The following is a 6,000-nucleotide window of genomic DNA, read 5'->3' as shown; positions in this document are numbered from 1 at the left end:
CCGGCAGAGCAAAGTGCACGCGCTCGCGCGTACTCTTTCAGAAAGGGCCACCGTGTACATTGGTCGCGCCAGTGGAGTTGCTACTGTGTAATTACAAGGCGCACCGCATCGCTGTATAAGACTCACCGACGAAAACTTTTGGGAAGTGGGGGGGGGGGGGAGAACTTGTGGCTTATACACCGGAAAGAGCAGTACTTCATGCAACTCATCGTACCAGCTGATATTACGAGGAGGAACCTGTTTCTTTCCTAATTGTAAATTGCCATATGGCAATTACAATTACGAAAGAAATAGCTTGCTCCTCGTAATATCAGCTGGTACGACGAGTTGCATGAGGTACTGTTCTTTCCGGCGCATAAGCCGCAAGTTCTCCCCCCCCCCCGCCCCGCAATTACAATTAAAGATTCGTTACAATTACGTTAAAGCACCCCAGGTGGTCAAATCTAATCCCGAGTACTCAGCTACGGCGTGCCTCATAGTCAAATGGTCGTTTTGGCACGCTAGTATCCGAGAATTCAATTCAATTACCTTGGTACTCCAGTTTCATATCATTTTCAAAGGCCAACTGCAATGAAATTTCACTTTGGCTAAAGCCGCTACGTGTGCGAGTCTTTTTGTCAGCAGCCTTTGAACGGCACCCAAGGAGACGACTCATCCACTCGGCGGTGTCACGCCGGTGTAAGGCACAGCACACCACGTCCTAGACAGTCCGAGATTTTTTAGCACGCACCTGGCAGCCGGGATCACCGGTTGCTCAGGCCTGCTCGCGTAGCCTGGGACGGATCGCAAAGAAAGCTCGGCTTCAAAATCAGAAATGCACTTCTGACGCGACAGCCTTAAGCATCCGAAACATGCTTCAGGAAGAGAGTGATTGCGAAGAGCAGGATGCTATTTGACACGCGCGTACTTCCATTGCTAACATGTACGAAGCGAGAGCGGCAGCGGAGCGAGCGGTGTTGCGGTGAGAGGGCGTAAGTAGCCCAATTGTCAAAGGGGGGTTTCTGTAGCTTGACGCGAACGTTACCCAGCTGCCGGTCCACGGTGAGAAAGCCATTCGCAACGTTTGTGGACTGTTACAATACACAAGAATAGCTCGCACATTCTTATCCCGGTCATCCCTACAGTTGATCGACCTGTGACTAAGTTGTGTGAGCGGTTAGAGTGCCCTGCAATTTTCGTTTCGCAACACTTGCAACTCCTCGCTTGATGACCAGCGAAGCGGTAGCATAAGACACAGGGTACGCAAACTACTTCATGTGTAAGATTCAACTCACGGACTCGCCAATGTTCCACGAATGTAACGTCCCTGAAGACCTGCGACAAGTTCTGTGCGACTGCCACTACTACGCGTCAGAGAGAGACTCTCTGAAAGCGTCCCTGCAGCTTCAAGGGGACTTGAGCTTGGCGCTATAGTGCTAAGCTCAAGACTGTGCTCAAGACTGTGCTGTATACAGCACAGTCTCGGGCCATGGCAAAGCACCAACTGTGCTTTACGAGCCACGAAAGCGCTGCTGACGTTCTTGCAAGCCACGAGCCTTACCAAAACTTTGTAAATATATCTATAGTGTATCAGTGTGTGTGTGACTGTACGTGCTGTGAAGTGTTTATCACTGTACATGTCATAATCATCACACAGCACCTGGAGTAGCATCTCTGGCGAACAGCCAGTCTAACATCTCCAGCATACCTTTAAAGCTTGTTTCTCTCCCTCTCATATATTTATTTTAATGATTTTGTAGTTGTAGTGACGATAGCTTTGCGATTAATGTATTATATGTATTATATTATACTGTATTATATTACTATTATATTATACTGTATTATAATATTATATTACTGTATTATATTATATAGCTTTGCGATTACTGATCACTTATATGGCGATATGGTTCCGTTACAACCCTGGCGATTAATAATGCGCCAGGCGAGGGCGTGAGTCGACTCACGCATGAGGCGCTAGGTTCTTGTGAGAGTTAGTGCGCTACTTGTAAATGGCGTCGCCTCGCCTTTCCAAAAAAATGCGCTTGGAAATGCGATGCACTACTGTCGCATTCACGTAAACGCGGCTATAGCGAAACCTATAAACGACAGTTGAGTAGCTGACTTTTATTGATGTGGCCCTTCAAGTCACTCTTCTAGCACAAACTAAGTGAACCTTTGCTTGTCTGGTTTTGAAATGTCCCCATTGAAGCCTCCAACTATGATCACAGGGGCTGCGTTGTCACGACTAACCGATGGAAAGTGCATAGTTCTCGAAACTTCTCCAACTTCTCGATATCACACTTGGGTGTGCCCGGAGACATATACACAGTGCATATCACAATTCCGGCTTTCGTTTGTACAGCATAGACATTCCCAGAGTCGGTGACGTTGCCCTCTTGCGAGTCAAGGGTATATGGCTTTACATACATCCAGCTTTGCGTATATGGCAATGGCTTCTGCTGATGAGCCCATGTGCTGTTCACATATGATTCCACTATACACACTGACATCAAACAATGCATCCCCCGCAGGAGCGTCAGCGTCACCAGGAGTTTGGTGGGTTGTGACACCACGTACCCGAGCACACGAGTGTTGGACCCTCCCGCGTCTAACCGTGCGCGGCTTAGCTGTGCCCGGGGAAACGGTGATCCTGGGGGTTGAGCCGAAGCCGGGTGTTTGACCTCTACGGGCCCTCGGGCGGCGGCAACACGCCCCTTTGGCCTCGGATTCACGTAGACGCCACCCCTGGACTGCTCCACCCGGGGGAAATCGGTAAGTGCCTTTTCCTGTTTCTCTCTCCCTCCAACCTTCGTCTTTCTCTCACTTTCCATCTTTTTTATGCGAAGCATATTACGAGAGCTCAACCCAGCTCCTCAGGCGCGGCGGTGTCGCCATGAAACCACGTGACACCGTGACGTCACGACAGAGGAGAAGTGGCTTTGGCTCAACTCTTCCAAGACGGGCTGGGTGGGAATCGAACCAGGGTCTCCGGAGTGTGGGACGGAGACGCTACCACTGAGCCACGAGTACGATGCTTCAAAGCGGTACAAAAGCGCCTCTAGTGAATGCGGTGTTGCCTTAGAAACGAGCTGTTTCTAAGGCGTGCGTCTCTTGCTCAGGCGCACATTTCGTTGCCGCGCCGAACGCTGCTTTGCTCGACGCTCACCGCGTCCAATGCGGGGCGCGTAGTCGCTGCCCTGTAGCCCATTGTCTTACACCCCTTGGCGGGTCGACGGGAACGCTGTCGCGTTCCACTCTTGAAGGCGAAGCAGTAATGCATGAGTTGTCTCTTCGTCTAGCCGAACCAAATATAGCCAAGCAACAGCAGTTCACCAGGCTAAACAGTGGTTCAACAACTAAAATAAAGGCTAGTATGCTTCGCATCCTGGGCTTAACCTTACCTAAGCCACAGCCATTTTTTTTTTGTCTTCTCCAGCTTTCCCTTCCAGTTTTTCCAGGCAGCAGAGGTTAACCTTGTGTGGCATAGCCAACCTTGGTTGTAGCAGATTTGGTTACTGGCTGTACAGGTGGCGTTGGCAGGGCTTGTTCAAACACAAATCCTGTCGCCTCCCTTTATTGGGCTCCATGGTGGGTGACTGGCACCACTGCCGAAAACTCTATGTTACTAATGGCAAGCTCTTTTCCTCCAGTACCTTATCGCCCTCGGAAATGAGGGCGCACCGAAGTAATTAAGCTTTTTTTGGTCGAAACACGGAGAACTTCCCCGCTATGAAGTAATTCTCTGAGAAACCAGGAAATACAACGATAACGACCTGGCCTTTCCTCGTTTCTAAATGTCTGACAGAAACTAGTGGCCCAGGCTATAACGCAACGAGACTGGCAAGTGGCGACCTCGTCTTCGAACTTCATGACACGAAGCAGTACGAACAGCGTAGCCTAGTGTCTTTCGGGGACATACTTGTTTCAGTGACTCCACACCGCACCGTGAACACCACCCGCGGTGCGATTTCCGATGATGATTTAATGGAGCTGAGCGAGACTGATTTTCTGGGAGAATGGAAAGAACAAAATGTTACCGTAAAACGAATCAAAATGGAGCGTGATGGGAAAGAAATCGACACTGAGCCACTACCTCTCACATTTGGCTCCAGTGTGCTGCCAAAAACCATCGAGGCAGGTTACATTAAAGGGACACTAAAGTAAAAAATGATTTCTTCTGCATCAGTAAATTACCGTTCTACAACACTAAAAACACCACTCTTGCAACCGTAAGACTTTTGGTAAGCCAGAAAAAGCGCAAGAGCACCTGGGGGCTTTGATGTTTTGGATTTTGATGGCATCTTCTAGGGCCTACTAATTATATATAGCGGTACAGATGGACTGCATTGTCTTCTAAAGGAACCGAATATTAAACATGGCAAGTTTCGGGAACCTTTATTCAGCCAATGCGGCCCAAATGCGAAAACATTCTTTGGAATCCCTGACGTCACGCTGACGTACCAGCGCCAAGGTTTCGGCGCGAAAGTCAAATACTGATACTTGAACCTTCATTTTCTCATCTAATAATCAAACTAACTTTTTCAAATACCTGCCTGCAGGGTTCTCAAACAATGCTTCATTAGTCTAAACTGATTTATTGTTTCGCCTTAGTGTACCTTTAAAATCCGAGTAAGGCAGTGCATCCCAAACTCTCTGCATTGCTTCAAGTGCCTAAAATTCGGCCTCAGTTCCCAGAACTGCCGAGGCCGACTGACCTGTGCTAAATGCAGTGCACACAAACACCCAGCTGAATCCTGTGAAAACGCTCTACTCTGTGTGCAACGTGTAACGAGCCGGCGGCAACGCCATCCACCCCCTTGGTGGCTGCCGTCAGCTCTGTGCCGTCATCCCAGAAGGGGCCTTCTACCTGAGGGCTGGTGGCCTCCAGAGTTTCGTCTCCCCATACGAGGCTGTCAAGGCAAACAAACCGCTCGCAAGAGTGGGTGCCCAGCGTCGAAGTTTCCTCCTGGTGTAGCTTACACGGCTCTAGGACCCTCGTTTTTAATATCTGGTACATTGAGTTCATATACAAGTACTTTTTTTACGGCGTTAGCATATATGTGATCCCCTGTGCAGTTAAACACATTAAACAAATCTCACTAGGGATATTGTGGACTAACTGAGTGTAGTCCAAGCCCTAATTAGTTTACGAAAAAGAACAAAGTATTAAAGGACCTAGATGCATTGCTATGCTCCGATTATATGGATGAACAAATCATCCTTTGTTGGGTGCCTGGCCACAGTCGCACTAAAGGCAGTGAAGCTGCAGACGAGAACGCTACCTCATGGCTTTTAGCGACTCCGACACAATCCATTAGTCAGTGGCCTAGCCACAAAATAATCGTAATCCGTCTCGTCAGCATGACGGAGCATTCTCGACAGGACAAGTAGAGAGTGTAGAGTTTTCAAGAAAGGAAACGCAAGCAAGACAGACGATTATTGGTGTGGCAAATATACACCCCAAAGGGTGTATATTGGTGTGGCAAATATACACCCAAAGGGTGTATATACACCCAAAGGGTGTATCAAAGGGCCTCCTTACAACCCATTATTTGCGTTTACAACTGAATTTGATCATTTCAAACATATTACACCATTCATTATCATGTGTCTTGACGCTGTTTGGCCATTGCGCCTACATTCCCGTCACCAAACAATGCATCTTGATTACATGTAATATTAGAAGCCGAGTGCTTGCAGCTTGCTTCACCTGCGCAGCGGGTTGGTCCACGCTCAGCTCTAACTGCTGAAGCACAAACACGAGAGAGAGAGAGAGAGAGAGAGAGAGAGAGAGAGAGAGAAAACATTTATTCGGACCATCGAGGTGGTTGCTCTTGAGGTCGAGTGGGTGGTGTCCTCATTCCAGGACTCCACTGGCCATGGCTGCTCGACGTACTTGCTGGACGAGAGATTCTTGTCCCGCCAGGGTATCGCCGGTCAGCTGTACCTCCCACCGCTCAAATGACGTGCTAGGAGTCTTTAAGTGTTGAGGTTTGCCCTCGCACCCCCACGAGATGT

This window comes from Dermacentor albipictus, chromosome 8, assembly GCF_038994185.2.
Source record: "Dermacentor albipictus isolate Rhodes 1998 colony chromosome 8, USDA_Dalb.pri_finalv2, whole genome shotgun sequence".
Classification (NCBI taxonomy): Eukaryota; Metazoa; Arthropoda; class Arachnida; order Ixodida; family Ixodidae; genus Dermacentor; species Dermacentor albipictus.
The sequence above is the reverse complement of the archived record's forward strand: the minus strand, read 5'-3'. Positions refer to the sequence as shown.